Source organism: Anomaloglossus baeobatrachus, chromosome 1 (genome assembly GCF_048569485.1).
Source record: "Anomaloglossus baeobatrachus isolate aAnoBae1 chromosome 1, aAnoBae1.hap1, whole genome shotgun sequence".
NCBI classification, from domain to species: Eukaryota; Metazoa; Chordata; class Amphibia; order Anura; family Aromobatidae; genus Anomaloglossus; species Anomaloglossus baeobatrachus.
Window position 1 is genome coordinate 648287890 of NC_134353.1, and position 17575 is coordinate 648305464.

At 51.4% G+C, this 17575-nt stretch overlaps 1 protein-coding gene across 2 annotated transcripts in view; it reads right to left on the reverse strand.

Moving 5' to 3' along the window:
* Positions 1-17575, reverse strand: part of OSGEP (O-sialoglycoprotein endopeptidase) — a 144635-nt gene that overhangs the window by 41296 nt on the left and 85764 nt on the right. The gene's annotated exons all lie outside the window — the stretch shown is intronic.

Genomic DNA, 17575 nt, shown 5'->3' on the forward strand with positions numbered 1-17575 from the left:
AACAGTGCAATGATCATCCTCACCAAAGCTATATTCCAAATAAAGCTTAAAGTCTACACTTAGATGAGGTAGCAGAAACCTGGTGACAGATTCCCTATAAGAGCCATAGGATGTAGGGGCAGAGCTCAAAATCACAGCAACAAGTGATAAATTGCTGGAATCAGAAATAGAAACAATTTTGTCTGCTGCAGATTTACCAGATCAATAAATTACGGAGCTCTCTATAACCCCGCCCACACCATTGATTGGTAGCTTTCTGTGTATACTGTGGATAGGCAGGAAACTGCCAATCAGTGGTGGGGGTTATACAAAGTATATGAATAAAAAAAAAACAAAAAAAACCCAAAAAATAAACAAAAAACAGACCCTTGGCCGTTAACTTGAAGGCATCACTGAGCAGAGATCGTGATTTCTGTATGTGCCGTATCCGGCGTCATTTTATTGAAGATCAGCCGAGGAATCACACTGCGCACGTGCTGCCCACCCCAATGATGGTGTCGCCGAGAAATTTAAAAAGGAGGCAGGTCACAGTCGCCTGTCAAACACACAGAAGGCAAGTGAAGGGGTGGAGGAGCAGAAGACAACCCTACCCCCAGTTCCTCCCTGTTCCATAGAACATTAGAAGAAAACTACAAAGGCTAAATAAGCTGAGTAACCAAGAACTAGAGATCGGATTCCTTCACCTATGGTATCAGTTTAATCAGTATAGCCATTATGGCCTTGTCTGTCCTTTATACTGCTAAATCCTGCTGACAGGTTCTCTCCAACACCTGGTACATGCACTGCTATTGTCACACTTAGGTCCCCCCCGCCCCCAATTTAAGCTGTGAGAAGCTGAGCAGTTGCATATAAAATCACCCCCTGTATCCAATTTGTTCATGGTATGACTTTGTGACCCATATTTACTGGATCTTGGAGCTAGCTACTGTTTTAGGGAGCTATTTTACCGGCTAACCTATGGCTGTAAATGACTACCAGCTGACATATAGGCCATTTTAATAACAATTTTAATAACAATTTTAAGAACAATCATTAATATGATCATTCCATGCAAAGTAACTGTCACTGTTCTCGGCAGCACATCTGTTTAAAGGGAACCTATCAGCAGAAATTTTGCACTAAACCTAAAAGATTCCCCTTCTGCAGCTCCTGGGCTGCATTCTGGAAAGGTTCCTATTGTTATTGTGCCCCCTTTTAGACCAAAATAAATACTTTATAAAGTGGTACCTTTTCGTATGCAAATTTTGTGAATCGTACATGGGGATGGGCTGTCTGGTGTCCGTTGTTCTGCCTCCTGCAGCTTTACGCCATCCCCCATCGCTGAATTTCATACCTCAGGACTCCGCCCAGTGCGCCCGAGGTCTCGCGCATGCACCGTGCCACTCTAGCGGGACTGTGCACAGTGTGACCGCTGGTGACGTGTTGCGCAGGCGTGAGATTATGGGCGGTGCTGTGATTTTCATCAGCAAGTACCCACCTATAATCTCGTGCCCGCGCTTTCCACACTGCCTCCACCGTTCTGCGCAAGCGCTGGCCAGATCACCCCACGTCACCTCTTTCCCATCTTGGTAAGAGGTGACGTGGGTTCATCTGGCCAGCGCTTGCGCAGAACGGTGGAGGCAGAGAGGAAAGCGTGGGCATGAGATTATGGGCGGGTACTTGGATGACGCTGCTGATGACAATCACAGCGCCGGCCATAATCTCACGCCTGCGCAACACGTCACCAGTGGTCACACAGTGCACAGTCCCGCTAGAGTGGCACGGCGCATGTGCGAGACCTCGGGCGCACTGGGCGGAGTCCTGAGGTATGAAATTGAGAGATGGGGGACGGCGTAAAGCAGCAGGAGGCAGAACAACGGACACCAGACAGCCCGCCCCCATGTATGATTAACAAGATTTGCATACGAAAAGGTACCACTTTATAAAGTATTTATTTTGGTCTAAAAGGGGGAACAATAACAATAGGAACCTCGCTAGAATGCAGCCCAGGAGCTGCAGAAGGGGAATCTTTTAGGTTTATTGCAAAATTTCTGCTGACAGGTTCCCTTTAAACAAGATGTGCTGCCGAAGAGGAGGATATTTAAGCTTGCCAGTTTTTAGACAGGCCGAAATCTGAGAAAAGTTTTCCTAGGAATGCTCGTTCACAATAATTGGCCAATGTAAATGTACCCTTGTTATGGTGAATCTGTAGCCTCTCCACTTTTTTAGTTTTTAGAGGTCATATTTCAGTAAATTTCAGTGTAGGAGTATATGTGGGTATAGTATGTGTATAAATGTCACGAGCGATGATACAACTCAGGATAAAATAGCCACAGACAGACATCATTACTGTCTCACTGCCCTTACAATAACCTTAACAGAAATAACACAATCAATACAGGCGGGCAGCAATGAGGGTAATTGTACAGTACCGGATGCAGACAATGCCTAATATGCTGATGGAGTACACGGACAATAGATAATTGAGTTATACTAATAAGAGAGACACATTTTCATACGGACGACTTCCAAGGGCTAAAGTAAAACTTCAAGTGCTGTTACCTATTGAGAGGTTTCATCCATGTCACAAGCATGTGCCACAAATGTCTAAGAAATGCAGGTTCCTTGAGCAGGACTCCCACATATATGGAGAATGGGGGCACTCTTTCCCCCAACTGGTGCTCTAGAGACTGAGGAGGAAACCCTGCACTCCTGTAACTCTCTCCATTGGAGACTATGGGTGTTGTAGGAGCTGGCTGCATTCTACAATTCTCATAAGCAGACACCACTCTAACCCACGTCTTCCTGGAGTAATAACAGGGGTCAAGGAACCCTAGTTTTCTTTTATGTATGGGGGATCCGGATTTATCGTGTGCTCTTCATGCTCATGAGCAGTATGAGGCTCTACTTTCCTCTGACATGGAAGAAGGGAATTTTGTTTACTTACCGTAAATTCCTTTTCTTCTAGCTCCTATTGGGAGACCCAGACAATTGGGTGTATAGCTTCTGCCTCCAGAGGCCACACAAAGTATTACACTTTAAAAAGTGTAACCCCTCCCCTCTGCCTATACACCCTCCCGTGCATCACGGGCTCCTCAGTTTTGGTGCAAAAGCAGGAAGGAGGAAACTTATAAATTGGTCTAAGGTAAATTCAATCCGATGGATGTTCGGAGAACTGAAAGCCATGAACCAAAAGAACAATTCAACATGAACAACATGTGTACACAAAAGAACAACCAGCCCGAAGGGCACAGGGGCGGGTGCTGGGTCTCCCAATAGGAGCTAGAAGAAAAGGAATTTACGGTAAGTAAACAAAATTCCCTTCTTCTTTGTCGCTCCATTGGGAGACCCAGACAATTGGGACGTCCAAAAGCAGTCCCTGGGTGGGTAAAAGAAAACCTCGATAAAAAGAGCCGAAAAACGGCCTCATCTTACAGGTGGGCAACCGCCGCCTGAAGGACTCGCCTACCTAGGCTGGCATCTGCCGAAGCATAGGCATGCACCTGATAGTGTTTCGTGAAAGTGTGCAGACTCGACCAGGTAGCCGCCTGACACACCTGCTGAGCCGTAGCCTGGTGCCGCAATGCCCAGGATGCACCCACGGCTCTGGTAGAATGGGCTTTCAGCCCTGAAGGAATCGGAAGCCCAGAAGAACGGTAGGCTTCAAGAATCGGTTCCTTGATCCACCGAGCCAAGGTTGACTTGGAAGCCTGCGACCCCTTACGCTGGCCAGCGACAAGGACAAAGAGCGCATCCGAACGGCGCAGGGGCGCCGTGCGAGAAATGTAGAGCCGGAGTGCTCTCACTAGATCTAACAAGTGCAAATCCTTTTCACATTGGTGAACTGGATTAGGGCAAAAAGAAGGTAAGGAGATATCCTGATTGAGATGAAAAGGGGATACCACCTTAGGGAGAAATTCCGGGACCGGACGCAGAACCATCTTATCCTGGTGAAAAACCAGGAAGGGGGCTTTGCATGACAGCGCTGCCAACTCCGACACTCTACGGAGCGATGTGACTGCCACTAGAAAAAACACCTTCTGCGAAAGACGTGATAGAGAGACATCCCGCAGTGGCTCGAAAGGTGGTTTCTGAAGAGCCTTTAGCACTCTGTTAAGATCCCACGGTTCCAGCGGCCTCTTGTAAGGTGGGACTATGTGGCAAACTCCCTGCAGGAACGTGCGGACCTGCGGAAGCCTGGCTAGACGCTTTTGAAAAAACACGGAAAGCGCCGATACTTGTCCCTTGAGAGAGCCGAGAGACAAACCCTTGTCCATTCCGGATTGAAGGAAAGAAAGAAAAGTGGGTAAGGCAAACGGCCAGGGGGTAAAACCCTGATCAGAGCACCAGGATAAGAAGATCCTCCAAGTCCTGTGATAGATTTTGGCGGACGTTGGTTTCCTGGCCTGTCTCATAGTGGCAATGACATCTTGAGATAACCCTGAGGACGCTAGGAGCCAGGACTCAATGGCCACACAGTCAGGTTGAGGGCCGCAGAATTCAGATGGAAAAAAAGGCCCTTGAGACAGCAAGTCTGGTCGGTCTGGGAGTGCCCACGGTTGACCCACCGTGAGGTGCCACAGATCCGGGTACCACGACCTCCTCGGCCAGTCTGGAGCGACGAGGATGGCGCGACGGCAGTCGGACCTGATCTTGCGTAACACTCTGGGCAGCATCGCCAGAGGAGGGAACACATAAGGCAGTCGAAACTGCGACCAATCCTGAACTAATATGCGTCCGCCGCCAGAGCTCTGTGATCTTGAGACCGTGCCATGAATGCCGGGACTTTGTTGTTGTGCCGAGACGCCATGAGGTCGACGTCCGGCGTTCCCCAGCGGCAACAGATCTCTTGAAACACGTCCGGGTGAAGAGACCATTCCCCTGCGTCCATGCCCTGGCGACTGAGAAAGTCTGCTTCCCAGTTTTCTACGCTCGGGATGTGAACTGCGGAGATGGTGGAGGCTGTGGCCTCCGCCCACAGCAGAATCCGCCGAACTTCTTGGAAGGCTTGACGACTGCGTGTGCCGCCCTGGTGGTTGATGTACGCGACCGCCGTGGCGTTGTCCGACTGTATGCGGATCTGCCTGCCCTCCAGCCACCGATGGAACGCCTTTAGGGCTAGATACACTGCCCTTATCTCCAGAACATTGATCTGAAGGGAGGATTCTGTCGGAGTCCAGGTTCCCTGAGCTCTGTGGTGGAGAAAAACCGCTCCCCACCCTGACAGACTCGCGTCCGTCGTGACCACAGCCCAGGATGGGGGCAGGAAGGATTTTCCCCTCGACAAAGAAGTGGGAAGAAGCCACCACTGAAGAGAGGTTTTGGTCGCCAGTGAAAGAGATACGTTCCTGTCTAGGGACGTCGACCTCCTGTCCCATTTGCGGAGAATGTCCCATTGAAGTGGACGCAGATGAAACTGCGCAAAGGGAACTGCCTCCATTGCTGCCACCATCTTCCCTAGGAAGTGCATGAGGCGCCGCAAGGGGTGTGACTGAGCCCGAAGAAGAGAGTGCACCCCTGTCTGCAGCGAACGCTGTTTGTCCAGCGGAAGCTTGACTATCACTGAGAGAGTATGAAACTCCATCCCGAGGTAAGTCAGTGATTGGGTCGGTGTCAATTTTGACTTTGGGAAATTGACGATCCACCCGAACCTCTGGAGAGTCTCCAGAGCAATGGTCAGGCTGTGTTGGCATGCCGCCCGGGAGGGAGCCTTGACTAGGAGATCGTCTAAGTAAGGGATCATCGAGTGGCCCTGAGAGTGTAGGACCGCCACCACGGATGCCATGACCTTGGTGAAGACCCGTGGGGCTGTCGCCAGGCCGAAAGGCAGTGCCACAAACTGAAGGTGTTCGTCCCCGATGGCGAAACGCAGGAAGCGTTGATGCTCCGGTGCAATCGGCACATGGAGATAAGCATCCCTGATGTCGATTGATGCTAGGAAGTCTCCTTGGGACATCGAAGCGATGACAGAGCGGAGAGATTCCATCCGAAACAGTCTGGTTCTCACGTGTCTGTTGAGCAGTTTGAGGTCCAGAACGGGACGGAATGATCCGTCATTTTTTGGCACCACGAACAAGTTGGAGTAAAAACCGCGACCACGTTCTTGAAGGGGAACGGGGATCACAACTCCTTCTGTCTTCAGAGTGTTCACCGCCTGAAAAAGTGCATCGGCACGCTCGGGGGGCGGAGATGTTCTGAAGAAACGAGTCAGGGGACGAGAGCTGAGCTCTATCCTGTAACCGTGAGACAGAATGTCTCTCACCCATCGGTCTTGGACATGTGGCCACCAGGCGTCGCAAAAGCGGGAGAGCCTGCCACCGACCGAGGATGCGGTTTGGGGAGGCCGAAAGTCATGAGGAGGCCGCCTTGGAGACGGTGCCTCCGGCGGTCTTTGGAGGACGTGACTTAGACCTCCATGCATCAGAGCTCCTCTGGCCCTTCTGTGGCCTGTTGGACGTGGATGATTGGGACCTGGCTGAGGGCCGAAAGGACCGAAACCTCGATTGAATTTTCCGTTGCTGAGGTCTGTTTGGTTTGGACTGGGGTAAGGACGAGTCCTTTCCCTTGGATTGCTTAATAATTTCATCCAATCGCTCGCCAAACAAACGGTCGCCAGAAAATGGCAAACCGGTTAAGAACTTCTTGGAAGCAGAGTCTGCCTTCCATTCGCGTAGCCACATGGCCCTGCGGACTGCCACCGAATTGGCGGACGCTACCGCTGTACGGCTCGCAGAGTCCAGGACGGCATTCATGGCGTAGGATGAAAATACCGACGCCTGAGAAGTCAAAGACGCAACTTGCGGAGCAGAGGTACGTGTAACCGCATTAATCTCAGACAGACAGGCTGAGATAGCTTGGAGTGCCCACACTGCTGCAAAGGCTGGGGCAAAAGACGCGCCTATGGCTTCATAGATGGATTTCATCAGGAGTTCTATCTGCCTGTCAGTGGCATCCTTGAGCGATGAACCATCTGCCACTGATACTACGGATCTAGCCGCCAGTCTAGAGACTGGAGGATCCACCTTGGGACATTGAGCCCAACCCTTAACTACGTCAGCGGGGAAGGGGTAACGTGTGTCATTAAAAGAAAAGCGCTTGTCCGGAAATGCTCTGTGCTTCTGGACAGCATCTCTGAAGTTAGAGTGATCGAAAAACGCACTCCGTGTACGTTTGGGAAACCTGAACTGGTGTTTCTCCTGCTGAGAAGCCGACTCCTCTACAGGTGGAGGCGGGGGAGATAGATCTAGCACCTGGTTGATGGACGCTATAAGGTCATTTACTATGGCGCCCCCTTCCGGTGTATCAAGATTGAGAGCAACGTCAGGGTCAGAGCCCTGAGCTGCGACCTCCGCTTCATCCTCCAGAGAGTCCTCAAGTTGAGACCCCGAACAGCGTGATGAAGTCGGGGAAGTTTCCCAGCGAGCCCGCTTAGCCGGTCTGGGACTGCGGTCCGTGTCGGAGTCCTCCCTGTGAGACCTAGGTGTCACCCCAGGAGCACGCTGCTGCGCAGACCGAGAGGGGCCTGGGGGCGATGACCTCACAGTGCCTGAGGCCTGTGTAAGGACCGATCTGGACTGCAAGGCTTCTAGTATCTTAGCAGACCATCTGTCCATAGACTGAGCCATGGATTGTGAAAGCGACTCAGAGAGTTTCTCAGCCAAAACTGCAAACTCTGTCCCTGCCACCTGGACAGTGGAAGCCGGCGGTTCTACCTGCGCCGAGGGTCCCACCAGTGCCCGAGGCTCCGGCTGAGCGAGTGCAACAGGGGCCGAGCATTGCTCACAGTGAGGGTAGGTGGAACCTGCAGGTAACATAGCCGCACAAGAGGTACAGGTTGCAAAATAACCCTGTGTCTTGGCACCCTTGCTCTTTGCGGACGACATGCTGTTGTCTCCTCGGAGAGTGATCACTGAGGGTATATAGCCAAAAGCAAAACAATGCGGCCGAACAGAGAAAATGTATACAAATATATATATATATACACACACACTTCGGCACCCCAGGGGGACCAGCACCGGGTAACCGGTGTGGCTTACCGACCGCCCAAAGCGGTTGTGTGTCCACCAGATTCCCTGCCTTGGGCCTCCCAGAGCTGCAGAGCTCGTTCTGAAATCCTCCACCGGCAGAAGTGATTGTAAAAATGGCTGCCGGAGCTCTCAGGGGAGGAGGGAGCCGTGGGCGGCGACTAATAAAGTGCGGGAATCTGGTGCCCCACAGTGATCAGTGAGGGGGGAGGAGAACACCTAAGTATGCTCCAGCCCTCACTGCCGACGTCCAGTCGACCGTCCCGCCCTTACCCCTGACTGGCAGGCCCGGGGGCGGGAGTTATGGTACTAGGCCGCATGAAGCCGGGGACTAAAGTTAATAACACGGCCGGCAAACAGGCGCGGACGGCGCGGTAGTCCCGGTCGTCACAAAAAAACAGCAGCCGCTGCAGCGTCTGTGACACAGGCGCTCCATGCACCGTCCCCAAGGGGACACAGAGTACCTTTAGATGCAGGGCCTTGTCCCTGATGATACCAAGTCTCCTGTCCGGCAGATTCCCCCAGGGGCTGCGGAGGGAGCCCGGTCCCAGTGAATGGTGACCGGATAGGATCCCACTTCTCCCAGAGCCTCTAAGGGATGGGGAAGGAAAACGGCATGTGGCTCCAGCCTCTGTACCCGCAATGGGTACCTCAACCTTAACAGCACCGCCGACATTAGTGGGGTGAGAAGGGAGCATGCCGGGGGCCCTGTTAGGGGCCCTCTTTTCTTCCATCCGATACAATCAGCAGCTGCTGCTGACTAAAATGGGAGCTTGAGTGAATGTGTGCCTCCTTCAACACAAAGCATAAAACTGAGGAGCCCGTGATGCACGGGAGGGTGTATAGGCAGAGGGGAGGGGTTACACTTTTTAAAGTGTAATACTTTGTGTGGCCTCCGGAGGCAGAAGCTATACACCCAATTGTCTGGGTCTCCCAATGGAGCGACAAAGAAAAAGAGAATTTTGTTTACTTACCGTAAATTCTTTTTCTTATAGTTCCGACATGGGAGACCCAAACCATGGGTGTATAGCTTCTGCCTCCGGAGGACACACAAAGTACTACACTCAAACGTGTAGCTCCTCCCTCCGGGCTATATACACCCCCTGGATGACAATCTACCCAGTTCAGTGCAAAAGCTGAAGGAGGACATCCACCCATAAGTAGAGATAGAGTAAAACTCGGAAAGACCGGAACTCTGTCTACTAACAACAGCCGGTGAAACACACGGAACAAAAAACTGCCAACAGTCAACAGGGAGGGTGCTGGGTCTCCCATGTCGGAACTATAAGAAAAAGAATTTACGGTAAGTAAACAAAATTCTCTTTTTCTTCATCGTTCCTTATGGGAGACCCAAACCATGGGACGTTCCAAAGCAGTCCATGGGTGGGAAATAAACCAAACTGAGAAGTAGGCAAAACCTAACTTCACAAATGGGCGACAGCCGCCTGAAGAATGCGTCTGCCCAAGCTCGCATCTCCCGAAGCATGAGCATGCACTTGGTAGTGCTTCGAAAAAGTGTGCAGACTGGACCACGTGGCAGCCTGACAAACCTGCTGAGCCGTAGCCTGGTGCCTGAAAGCCCAGGAGGCACCGACAGCTCTGGTCGAGTGCGCCTTAATCCCTGGCGGAGGAGGCACCTGAGAACACTGGTAGGCATCGGTGATAGCCGACCTGATCCAACGAGCTAGGGTCGGTTTAGAAGCAGCGAGACCCTTGCGCTGACCAGTGGTTAGCACAAAAAGTGAGGTGCACCGCCTAAAAACGGCGGTGCATGACACATAGATTCGGAGCGCCCGCACCAAATCTAAGGAATGCAACGCCTTCTCAAAGCGATACATAGGGGCCGGACAAAGAGAAGGCAATGAAATGTCCTGGTTAAGGTGGAAAGGAGACACCACCTTAGGGAGAAAGTCCGGAGTCGGACGAAGAACCACCTTGTCTTGGTGAAACACCAAGAAGGGGGATTCCGAAGAGAGCGCAGCCAAATCAGAAACTCTCCTGAGAGAAGTTATGGCTACTAGAAAAACAACTTTCTGTGAAAGTCTAAACAAAGGAACCTCCCTGAGAGGCTCAAAGGGGGGTTTCTGTAAGGCCGTGAGGACCAGATTAAGGTCCCAGGGATCCAAGGGCCGCCGGTAAGGAGGAATGATGTGAGATGCGCCCTGCATGAAGGTGCGCACCTGAGCCAGTCGGGCGATACGCCGCTGGAACAATACCGACAGAGCCGACACCTGTCCCTTGAGGGAATTGAGGGACAGTCCTTGAGGTAGACCGGACTGTAGAAAAGACAGGATGGTCGGCAAGGAGAACGGCCAAGGAGCATGGTCGGAAGAGCGACACCAGGACAGGAAAATTCTCCAAGTCCTGTGGTAAATCCTGGCCGAGGAAGACTTCCGAGCCTGAGTCATAGTGGAGATGACCTCAGAGGGAATGCCTGAAGCCGTCAGGATCCAGGACTCAAGAGCCACGCCGTCAATCTGAGAGCCGCAGAATTCTGGCGGAAGAACGGACCTTGAGAGAGAAGGTCTGGGCGGTCCGGGAGATGCCACGGCACTCCTACGGACAGACGGAGCAGGTCTGGGTACCAAGCTCGCCTGGGCCAGTCCGGAGCAATGATTATGACTCGACGGCCCTCCATTCTGATCTTGCGCAGAACTCTGGGCAAGAGAGCTAGAGGGGGAAACACATAGGCCAGACGGAACTGAGACCAATCTTGAACCAGTGCGTCCGCTGCGAAGGCTTGAGGATCGTGGGAGCGAGCCACGTAAACCGGAACCTTGTTGTTGTGCCGGGATGCCATTAGATCCACTTCCGGAGTGCCCCACTTGCGGCAGATTGATCTGAACACTGACGGATGCAGGGCCCACTCGCCGCTGTCCACGGTTTGACGGCTGAGATAATCGGCCTCCCAGTTTTCCACGCCTGGGATGTGGACTGCAGATATGGCGGACTTGAAGTCCTCCGTCCACTGGAGGATTCGTTGAACCTCCAACATCGCCAGACGGCTGTGAGTCCCGCCCTGGTGATTGATGTAGGCAACCACTGTCGCGTTGTCCGACTGAACTCGAATGTGCCTGCCCGCCAACAGGTGGTGAAAGGCTAGGAGAGCTAGAAACACAGCTCTGATCTCCAGCACATTGATCGAGAGGGCTGATTCGGACGGAGTCCAAGTGCCCTGTGCTCGGTGATGGAGAAATACTGCTCCCCAACCGGAGAGGCTGGCATCCGTGGTGAGGATCACCCAGGACGGAGTCAGGAAAGAGCGTCCCTGTGACAGAGAGAGGGGCCGAAGCCACCACTGAAGGGAGCTCCTGGTCTGTGACGACAGAGCCACCAGCCTGTGCAAGGAAGAGATTCGCTTGTCCCAACAGCGGAGAATGTCCAGCTGCAGGGGACGCAGATGGAACTGGGCAAAGGGAACCGCTTCCATTGATGCCACCATCTGACCCAGCACCTGCATGAGGTGTCTGATGGAATGACGGCGGTGCCTCAGCAGAGAGCGCACCGCCAGACGAAGTGCGAAGTGACTGCTGTTTGACTAAGGGCAACTTGACAAGTGCCGGCAGAGTCTCGAATTGCATCCCTAGGTACATAAGCACCTGGGTCGGGGTCAGAGTGGACTTGGGCAGGTTGACAAGCCACCCGAACTGAACGAGCGTGGCGAGAGTGAGCGAGACACTCCGCTGGCAGTCTGCACTGGATGAGGCCTTGACTAGAAGGTCGTCCAGGTAAGGAATCACTGCCAACCCCTGGAGGTGCAGAACCGCGACCACTGCTGCCATGACCTTGGTGAATACTCGAGGGGCCGTGGCTAAGCCGAAGGGGAGAGCCACGAATTGGAAATGTTCCTCTCCGATTGCAAAGCGTAGCCAACGCTGGTGTGAAACCGCAATAGGCACATGCAGATAGGCATCTCTGATGTCGATGGATGCCAGAAAATCTCCTTGGGTCATTGAGGCAATGACCGATCTCAGAGATTCCATGCGAAAGTGCCGCACCTGAACATGCTTGTTGAGAAGCTTGAGATCCAGGATGGGCCGGAAGGAACCGTCCTTCTTGGGGACTAGAAAGAGGTTTGAGTAGAAACCGCTGAACCGTTCCCGGGCGGGAACCGGAACAATTACACCGTTGGCCTGCAGGGATGCCACGGCCTGAGAGAAGGCGGCGGCTTTGGAGCAGGGGGGGGTGGACAGAAAAAATCTGTTTGGCGGGCTGGAAGAAAATTCTATCCTGTAGCCGTGGGAGATGATATCCCGCACCCACTGATCGGAGACGTGTTGAAACCACACGTCGCCAAAGTGGGAGAGCCTGCCACCGACCAAGGACGTTGCTGGCGCAGCCAGATAGTCAAGAGGAGGCTGCCTTAGTGGCAGCGGCTCCTCCGGTCTTTTGAGGACGCGGCTTCGCGCGCCAGTTGGGTTTACGATCCTTGGCTGCGGTAGTGGACGAGGTCGAGGGCTTAGAGGATGACCAGTTAGAGGAACGAAAGGAACAAAACCTCGATTGGTTCCTGCCCTGGACAGGTTTTTTGGTTTTAGTTTGTGGCAAGGAAGTACTCTTCCCGCCAGTAGCTTCCTTAATTATTTCATCCAGTTGTTCACCAAACAGCCGGGACCCAGCAAAAGGGAGACTCGCAAGGTACTTCTTAGAGGAAGCGTCTGCTTTCCACTCTCGAAGCCATAAGATCCTGCGGATCGCGAGGGAGTTAGCGGAGGCCACCGCCGTGCGGTGAGAAGCCTCCAGGATGGCAGACATGGCGTAGGATGCAAAAGCCGAAGCTTGAGAAGTTAAGGCATCCATCTCAGGAATAGAGTCCCTGGTGAGGGAATGTATCTCCGCCAGAGAGGCAGAGACTGTCTTAAGAGCCCACACTGCCGCAAAAGACGGGGAGAACGAGGCTCCTGCCGCCTCAAATACAGACTTGGCCAGAAGGTCAACCTGGCGGTCAGTGGGATCCTTAAGAGAAGTGCCATCAGCCACAGCTACGACTGTGCGGGCTGAGATTCTGGACACCGGAGGGTCTACCTTTGGGGACTGGGCCCATTCCTTAACCACCTCTGGTGGAAAAGGAAAACGGTCATCAGAACTACGCTTCGGAAAACGTTTGTCAGGACAGGCCCTGGGCTTGGTAACAGTGGTCTGAAAACTGGAGTGGTTAAAAAACATACTCCTAGCTCTCTTAGGTGAGGTAAACTGGTGTATCTCTACCAGAGAGGCTTGTTCCTCTGACTCTGGTGGGTTGAGGTTCAGTACGGAGTTAATGGACGCAATCAAGTCACTAACATCCGCATCACCCTCAGACAAGTCAATGGGGTACATAGAGGTAGCGTCTGAGCCCACAGTAAACGAATCCTCCTCGCCCTGCACCTCGGCACGTGAATCAGAGCCGTGGGAAGAGGAAGGAGAAGGGTCCCTGCATCTCCGTTTAGGGGGACGGGGTCCTAGGACATGCTCTGAGGGCTCTGCAGAGCTCGGAGCAGCAGAGGCACCCTGAGAAGAGGGCTGATGCATGGTCAGCAGTGTCTGGGACAGCTGCCCCATGAAGTCGGCAAAAGACTGGGAAATAGCTTTTGAAAAGGATGCTACCCAAGCCGGGGGTTCAGCCTCCGGGGCCGGAGCAGCGGAGGGACCCCTGAGGAGGCTCCAGGCTGAGACACAACCATGTTAGCACAGGCATCACAATGTGGGTATGTGCTTGGCTCTGGCAGAATGAGCTTACATGCAGTGCATATAGCGTACATGTTTGCAGCCTTGCTCCGGGTGACAGACATGCTGCTGAGGTGGAAGCTCTGCAGTAAGAATACACTCCTGTAGAATGTCCCGAGAGTGTATAATAAAGCCCACAACCAGAGGTTGTGGCTTACCAGACCGCTCTCTGTGTGCCCTACGGATTCCACAGCTCGGACCCCCAGTAAAGCGTCAGCCTTCCTAGAAAGCAGCAGGTTCAGCAGCCAGCGCCGATCAGTGTGATAAACGCTGAGAAAATGGCGCTGGGAGGAGGAGGGGGGGAAGAGAATAGCTCAAGAGCGGGAAACCGGAGGGCTAAGGAGAGATGCAGGGGGAGGGAAACATCTCCTCAGAGAGGAGTGTCCTCCCCTCTGCTGGATGGCCGGCACCACTCTATTCGCCTGCCTGAATGACGTGCAGAGGTGAAACCGAAACTAAGCCCAAACAGAAGCCGGGGCCTAGATTTTAACATGCGGCCGACGAGCAGGCACCTTCGGCGCGGTTCTCAGGGGAAACCCCCAGAACCGGCCGGAATTTACAGTAAAGATAAAAAACATACTTTCCCCCTAATAAAAGTACCCGGGACCCCTGAAAAACGTCTCAATACTTAGCTTTTGAGACGCAGGGCCAGTCCCTGAGGGGGGGTTAAACGCTCCTTCCAGCAGGAACCAGACAGGGCTGCGGATGGAGACCGGTCTCCTGCAAGCAGAGAGGACCGAGACGGCTCCCACTTCAAACCAGAGCCTCTCAGAGGATGTGAAGGAGCGCGGCATGTGAAGGCTCCAGCCTTGTAAAGTCAACCTTAACAGCACCGCCGACACAGTGGGGTGAGAAGGGACATGCCGGGAGTCCAGACTGGACCCGCTTTTCTTCCAAATCTTTAAAATCAAAATAAAAATGAAAAAAAAAAAATCAGAGAATGCATGTGTGTGACCTCCTGAAACACAAAGCATTGAACTGGGTAGATTGTCATCCAGGGGGTGTATATAGCCCGGAGGGAGGAGCTACACGTTTGAGTGTAGTACTTTGTGTGTCCTCCGGAGGCAGAAGCTATACACCCATGGTTTGGGTCTCCCATAAGGAACGATGAAGAAAGACTATTATTAAAGTAATCAGTTAGAAAAAGGGTCAAAAACATTATCAGGGCATTAAATAACCATGGAACATTGTAAAGACAATCATCAATAAGTGGCTTAAATTTGACACAACAATTGAGGTCTCTCAAAATTGATGAAAAGATAAAAAGAAAATTGGTCCAGGAGGTTACCAAGAGGCCTACAGCAGCATTGAAGGAGCAGCAGGAATTTCTAGCAAGTACTGGTTGTATAATATATGTGACAACAATCTCCAATATTCTTCACAACTCTAGCCTGTGGTGTAGTGTGGCAAGACGAAAGCCTTTTCTTACAAAGAAAAACATCCAGACCCGGCTAAATTTTGCCAAAACCTACATTGTCTGCATGTGGGAATATGTGTTATAGTCTGACAAGACCAATTTTGAACTTTTTTGTTTAAATTCTAAAAGGTATGTTTGGTCCAAAGACAACACTGCTCATTCACCAAAAGAACACCATGCCCACAGTGAAGCCCGGTGAATGAAGTGTTATGTTTTAGGGCTGTTTTTCAGCAGCTGTAACTGGGGACTTAGTCAAGGTAGAGGGAATTCTGAACAGTTCCAAAACTGACTTATTGCATCAAAACCTTCACGCCTCTGCTAAAAAGTTGAATTTCACATTTCAGCACAACAACAACAACATGCCTCTAAGCATGCCTCCAAGTCAATAAAAGAATTACTTCACCAAAATAAGATCAAAACAGTTTGGAATAGGCCAGCCAGAGCCCAGGCTTAATCGAATTGAAAATCTGTATGTTGACCTGAAAAGGGCGCTGTATACAGGACAGTTTTGGAGTGCTACAGGAAGGAAGAGTGAATAATGTGTGCCAATTCTAGAGACTCCTTCCCAAAAAGACTGAAAGCCGTCATAATTTCAAATGGTACTTCAACACAGTATTAGTTTAAGGGTGTGCATATTTATGCAACAGCAATATTTTAGCGCATTATTTTTCCTTTTTCCACCAGTACATATTTTATACAAATATAGATCAAAGGTATTATGCATTTAGCTTCATGATTGGTAAGAACTATCTCAAATCATTTTGCAATACATGTTAAAAATATATTATACACATAATTGTTTTTGTCTTGAATAATTAAATAAAGAACATTCTCTCTTTTGTATCAAATCTACTATTACATCGGTCTTGACTCTATGGCCATATATAAGAAATACATAAGATTAATTAAAAAACTGTTAATAATTCCATCACATTTCAACCCAGTCACTTACAGAAGCTCTTAGTGCCGGAGGAGGACCTGTCAGCGAAGATCTGACCCTAGGTGCTATATCTTATCGAATTTACCTGGACATTTCCGATGTTTGGAAATAGCGTTCAAAAGACAGTGTTGTGTTTATCACTTTAAAATCACATAGAACAAATCGGTTTATAATTCAATTAAAATAAGAAAAAAAAAAAGAAGGGAATTTTGTTTACTTACCGTAAATTCCTTTTCTTCTAGCTCCTATTGGGAGACCCAGACAATTGGGTGCATAGCTACTGCCTTCGGAGGCCACACAAAGTATTACACTTTAAAAAGTGTAACCCCTCCCCTCTGCCTATACACCCCCCCGTGCATCACGGGCTCCTCAGTTTTGGTGCAAAAGCAGGAAGGAGGAAACTTATAAATTGGTCTAAGGTAAATTCAATCCGAAGGATGTTCGGAGAACTGAAAACCATGAACCAAAAGAACAATTCAACATGAACAACATGTGTACACAAAAGAACAAACAGCCCGAAGGGAACAGGGGCGGGTGCTGGGTCTCCCAATAGGAGCTAGAAGAAAAGGAATTTACGGTAAGTAAACAAAATTCCCTTCTTCTTTGTCGCTCCATTGGGAGACCCAGACAATTGGGACGTCCAAAAGCAGTCCCTGGGTGGGTAAAAGAATACCCCGATAAAAAGAGCCGACAACGGCCCTCCTATTACAGGTGGGCAACCGCCGCCTGAAGGACTTGCCTACCTAGACTGGCATCCGCCGAAGCATAGGTATGCACCTGATAGTGTTTCGTGAAAGTGTGCAGACTAGACCAGGTAGCCGCCTGACACACCTGCTGAGCCGTCGCCCGGTGCCGCAATGCCCAGGACGCACCCACGGCTCTGGTAGAATGGGCTTTCAGCCCTGAAGGAATCGGAAGCCCAGAAGAACGGTAGGCTTCAAAAATCGGTTCCTTGATCCACCGAGCCAAGGTTGACTTGGAAGCCTGCGACCCCTTACGCTGGCCAGCGACAAGGACAAAGAGCGCATCAGAACGGCGCAGTGGCGCCGTGCGAGACACGTAGATCCGGAGTGCTCTCACTAGATCTAACAAATGCAAATCCTTTTCACATTGGTGAACTGGATGAGGGCAAAATGAAGGTAAGGAGATATCCTGATTGAGATGAAAAGGGGACACCACCTTAGGGAGGAAGTCCGGGACCGGACGCAGAACCACCTTATCCTGGTGAAATACCAGGAAGGGGGCTTTGCATGACAGCGCTGCAAGCTCTGACACTCTTCGGAGTGGTGTAACTGCCACTAGAAATGCCACCTTCTGCGAAAGACGTGATAGAGAGACATCCCGCAGCGGCTCAAAAGGTGGTTTCTGAAGAGCCCCTAGAACCCTGTTGAGATCCCAGGGTTCCAGCGGCCGCTTGTAAGGCGGGACTATGTGGCAAACTCCCTGCAGGAACGTGCGGACCTGCGGAAGCCTGGCTAGACGCTTTTGAAAAAACACGGAAAGCGCAGA